Raw genomic sequence first — 5,846 nt, 5'->3', positions numbered from 1 at the left:
CACGCACTCACCTGCACACACACACACTCACCTGCTCGCACACACACTCACCTGCACACGCACACACTCACCTGCTCGCACACACTCACCTGCACACGCACACACTCACCTGCTCGCACACACTCACCTGCACACGCACACACTCACCTGCTCGCACACACACTCACCTGCACACGCACACACTCACCTGCTCGCACACACACTCACCTGCACGCACACACACTCACCTGCACACGCACACACTCACCTGCTCGCACACACACTCACCTGCACACGCACACACTCACCTGCACACGCACACACTCACCTGCTCGCACACACACTCACCTGCACACGCACACACTCACCTGCTCGCACACACACTCACCTGCTCGCACACACACTCACCTGCACACGCACACAATCACCTGCTCGCACACACATTCACCTGCACGCTCACACACTCACCTGCTTGTGCACACACTCACCTGCTCACACACACTCACCTGGTTGCTCACAGTCACCTGGTTGCTCACACACACACCTGCTTGCACTCATTCACCTACTCGCACACAGATACCTGCTCGCTCTCTCTCTCACGCACACACACACACCTACTCATGCACACACACCGATGCACATGCTCACACACATGCACCTGCTCACACATATGTGGGCTTACACACACACATGCCCATGTGCGTCCACACGCATGTGCACACCTGTACACACATGCTCACAGACGCACATGCATACATTCCTGTATCACTTGCTGGTTTATGGATTTTTACTGAACATTTTTCCCGATCATGAATTTACCTCTGTATCTTTGAAATTTGTTTGTGAGCAACATTTGAAAGATTTTTGCAAAAATACTGATAATCTAATGATACTTTCTCACAGGTGCAATGTTAATAAAGGAAAAACATGAAACCGACGTCTTGATTACCATCAACCCCACCAGGTTTACTGAGATCACTCACCAACCTTAACATTAGGGTCACGTACCTGGCAGGGGTGAAACCATGATCAAGGCGGTTCGCCCAGGATGAGGCTAGCCCATTGCACTTCGGGTGTGCTGATGCCTGCAATGTCCCCAAATGCGGGATATAAGGGGCTGGTTTAGCACTGGGCTAAATCGCTGGCTTTGAAAGCAGACCCAGGCAGGCCAGCAGCACGGTTCGATTCCCGTAACAGCCTCCCCGAACAGGCGCCGGAATGTGGCGACTAGGTGCTTTTCACAGTAACTTCATTGAAGCCTACTTGTGACAATAAGCGATTTTCATTTCATTTGCAAATGTAAACATTCTTAATTTTTGCGTCTCTTCTGTTAATATTCAAAAATCATTTTTGAAGCGGTTGTTCAAGGTCAGGGACTGCACGAGTCCTTAATGAGATGCAGCCTGCCAACCCCTCCTCTCGAAGGACAAGGTCACCCCACCTCCTGGAGGGGCTCCTGCAAGTCACTCAACGTCCTGACTTGGAAATATATCACCGTTCCTTCACTGTCACTGGGTCAGAATCCTGGAGCTCTATCCCTAACAGCCCAGCGGGTGTACGCGCACACGCACACACACACACAAACGCCCATAAGTATGAACAGGAGTAGACCATATCTCCCCTCAACTTGATTCACTATTGAAGAAGGTCATTGGATGATCCTGACTCTCGACTCCACTTTCTCGCCCTCTCCCCATTTCCCTTGATTCCCCACAGCGATGAGAGCATCCAACGAGTTTGGCCTTGAAGATAACGTTGCAGCACTCAAAATCCACTGGGAAGGGGCAGTACTGGACCTGTTATTGGGGAATGCGCCTGGACAGGTGGTTGAGGTTTCAGTGGGGGAACATTTTGGGAGTAGTGACCACAATTCTGTAAGTTTTAGGTAACTTTTGGCCGGGGTGAGGGTAACCTGCACGTTAACGTGCTAAACTGAGAATCGCAAATTACAACAACATTCGACAGGAATTGAAGAGTTTGGATTGGCTGCAGCTGTTGGGAGGGTAAATCAACATCGGACATGTGGGAATCTTTCAAGCGACAGTTGATTAGGATTCAGGAAAGTTACGTTCCTGTGGGAACGAAAGATAAGTTTGGGAAGTTTAGGGATAATGAGGGATATTGTGAACCTCGTCAAAAAGAAAAAGGAGACTTTTGTTCGGTCTGGAAGGGTGGGGACAGTCAAAATCCTTGAGTAGCATAAGGACAGTAGGAAGGTACTGAAGCAGGCAATTAGGAGGGCTAGTAGGGCATCATGAGAAGTCCTTGGCAAGTAGGATTAAGGTGAATCCCAAAGCTTTTTATTCATATGTAAAAAGCAAGAGGGTGGCCAGGGAATGGATTGGACCACTTAAGGACAGTGGGGGGAACCTATGTGTTGAGCCAGAGGGAACGGGCGAGGTATGAAATGAGTTCTTTGCATCAGTGTTCACCAAAGAAAGAGACTTTGTGGAAATGATTCTTGGTTAGGGTGTGTGGATAGTCTGGGTCATGTTGACATCAAAAAGGAGGAGGCATTGGGTCTTTTAAAAGATATTAAGTTAGATAAGTCTCCTGGGTCGGATGGGATTTACCCCAGAATACTGAGGGAAGGGAGGAAATTGCTGGGGCCTTGACTGACATCTTTGTATCCTCATTGGCTGCAGGTGGGATCCCAGAGGACTGGAGAATAGCTAATGTGGTGCCGCTGTTTAATAATGGTAACAGGGATAATCCAGGAAACTACAGGCCAGTGAGCCTCACGTCGGTAGTGGGTAAATTATTGGAGAGAATTCTCAAGGACAGGATTTATATCCATTTGGAAACAAATAGACTCATTAGCGATAGACAGCATGGTTTTGTGAAGGGGAGGTCGCGCCTCTCTAACTTGATTGAGTTTTTTGAGGAGGTGACAAAGATAATTGATATGGGGAGGGTGGTGGATGTTGTTTACATTGAGTTCAGTAAGGCCTTTGACAAGGTGCCTCATGGCAGACTGGTACAAAAGGTGAAGTCACACGGGATCAGAGGTGAGGTGGTAAGATGGATACAGAACTGGCTCGGTCACAGAAGGCAGAAGTTAGCTGTAGAAGGGTGTTTTTCTGAATGGAAGGTTGTGACTAGTGGTGTTCCACAGGGATCTGTGCTACGGCCTCTGTTGTTTGCCGTGTACATAAACGGTTTTGAGGAAAATGTAGCCGGTCTGATTAGTAAGTGTGCGGATGATACCAAGGTTGGTGGAGTGGCAGATGGTGATGAAGATTGTCAGAGGATACAGCAGGACATAGATAGGTTGGAGACTTGGGCAGAGAAATGGCAAATGGAGTTTAATCCAGACAAATAATAATAATAATCTTTTTCTTGTCACAAGTAGACCAAAGGTGGTCTGAGGTGCATTTGTTTTAATGCGAGAAGTGTAGCAGGTAAGGCAGATGAACTTAGGACTTGGATCAGTACCTGGGAATATGATGCTATTGGTATTACTGAGACTTGGTTGAGGGAAGGGCAGCTCTGGCAACTGAATATTCCAGGGTATAGATGCTTCAGGAGGGATAGAGAGGGAGGTAGAAGGGGTGGAGGAGTTGCATTACTCGTCAGAGATGATATCACACCTGTGATTAAGGAGGGCATTATGGAGGATTCGAGCACTGAGGCAATATGGGTGGAGCTGAGAAATAGGAAGGATGCAGTAACATTGTTGGGACTTTACTACAGGCCTCCCAAAAGCGAGCATGAAGTAGAGGTACAAATATGTAGACAGATTATAGAAAAATGTCGGAGCAATAGGGTGGTTGTGATGGGAGATTTTAACTTCCAAAACATTGAATGGTATTCGTGTAGTGTTGGAGGTGTAGATGGAGCAGAATTTGTAAGGAGCATCCAGGAGAGTTTTTTAGAGCAGTATGTAAATAGTCCAACTCGGGAAGGGGCCATACTGGACCTGGTATTGGGGAATGATCCCGGCCAGGTGGTTGACGTTTCAGTCGCCGGTTACTTTGGGAATAGCGATCACAATTCCGTAAGTTTTAGAATACTCATGGACAAAGACGAGAGTGGTCCGAAAGGAAGAGTGCTAAATTGGGGAAAGGCCAACTATAACAAAATTCTGCAGGATCTCGGGAATGTGGATTGGGAGCAGCTGTTTAAGGGCAAATCCACATTTCAAATGTGGAAGTCTTTTAAGGAAAGGTTGATTAGAGTGCAGGACAGACATGTTCCTGTGAAAATGAAAGATAGAAATGGCAAGATTAGGGAACCATGGATGACGGGTGGAATTGTGAGACTAGCTAAGATGAAAAAGGAAGCATACATAGGATCGAGGCGACTCAAAACTGATGAAGGTTTGGAGGAATATCGGGAAAGGAGGACAAATCTCAAACGTGCAATAAAGAGGGCTAAAAGGGGTCATGAAATATCTTTGGCTAACAGGGTTAAGGAAAATCCCAAAGCATTTTATTCATATGTAAGGAGCAAGAGGGTAACTAGAGAAAGGATTGGCCCACTTAAAGACAAAAGAGGAAATTTATGCATGGACTCAGAGGAAATAGGTGAGATTCTTAATGAGTACTTTGCATCGGTATTCACAAAGGAGAGGGACAAGACTGATGTTGAGGCTAGGGATGGATGTTTAAATACTCTCGGTCAAGTTGTCATACGGAAGGGGGAAGTTTTGGGTATTCTAAAAGACAAGTGGACAAGTCCCCAGGACCGGATGGGATCTATCCCAGGTTCTGAGGGAAGCGAGGGTCAAAATAGCTGGGGCCTTAACAGATATCTTTGCAGCATCCTTGAGCACGGGTGAGGTCCCGGAGGACTGGAGAATTGCTAATGTTGTCCCTTTGTTTAAGATGGGCAGCAGGGATAATCCAGGGAATTATAGACCTGTGAGCTTGACGTCAGTGGTAGGCAAACTGTTGGACAAGATACTGAGGGATAGGATCTATTCACATCTGGAAGAAAATAGACTTATCAGTGATAGGCAGCATGGTTTTGTGCAGGGAAGGTCATGTCTTACAAACCTAATAGAATTCTTTGAGGAAGTGACAAAGTTAATTGATGAGGGAAGGGCTGTAGATGTCGTATACATTGACTTTAGTAAGGCGTTTGATAAGGTTTCCCATGGCAGGTTGATGGAAAAAGTGAAGTCGTATGGGGTTCAGGGTGCACTAGCTAGATGGATAAAGAACTGGCTGGGCAACAGGAGACAGAGAGTAGTGGTGGAAGGGAGTGTCTCAAAATGGAGAAGGGTGACTAGTGGTGTTCCACAGGGATCCGTGCTCGGACCACTGTTGTTTGTGATCTACATAAATGACCTGGAGGAAGGTATAGGTGGTCTGATTAGCAAGTTTGCAGATGATACTAAGATTGGTGGAGTTGCAGATAGCGAGGAGGACTGTCAGAGAATACAACAAAATATAGATAGATTGGAGAGTTGGGCAGAGAAATGGCAGATGGACTTCAATCCAGGCAAATGCGAGGTGATGCATTTTGGAAGATCAAATTCAAGAGTGGACTATATGGTCAATGGAAGGGTTTGGGGAAAATTGATGTGCAGAGAGATCTGGGAGTTCAGGTCCATTTTACCCTGAAGGTGGCAACGCAGGTCGATAGAGTGGTCAAGAAGGCATACAGCATGCTTGCCTTCATCGGACGGGGTATTGAGTACAAGAGTTGGCAGGTCATGTTACAGTTGTATAGGACTTTGGTTCGGCCACATTTGGAATACTGCATGCAGTTCTGGTCGCCACATTACCAGAAGGATGTGGATGCCTTGGAGAGGGTGCAGAGGAGGTTCACCAGGATGTTGCCTGGTATGGAAGGTGCTAGCTATGAAGACAGGTTGAGTAGATTAGGATTGTTTTCGTTGGAAAGACAGAGGTTGAGGGGGG

General features: G+C 46.9%; 1 pseudogene; it reads left to right on the top strand.

Annotated features, from left to right (window-relative positions):
• The first annotated feature begins 979 nt into the window (after positions 1-979).
• LOC119963971 lies at positions 980-1,106 on the top strand (annotated as a pseudogene).
• The last annotated feature ends 4,740 nt before the right edge of the window (positions 1,107-5,846 follow it).

The sequence above is a fragment of the Scyliorhinus canicula genome, chromosome 3 (assembly GCF_902713615.1).
Source record: "Scyliorhinus canicula chromosome 3, sScyCan1.1, whole genome shotgun sequence".
In the NCBI taxonomy this organism is placed as follows: domain Eukaryota; kingdom Metazoa; phylum Chordata; class Chondrichthyes; order Carcharhiniformes; family Scyliorhinidae; genus Scyliorhinus; species Scyliorhinus canicula.
The sequence above is the reverse complement of the archived record's forward strand: the minus strand, read 5'-3'. Positions and strand labels throughout refer to the sequence as shown.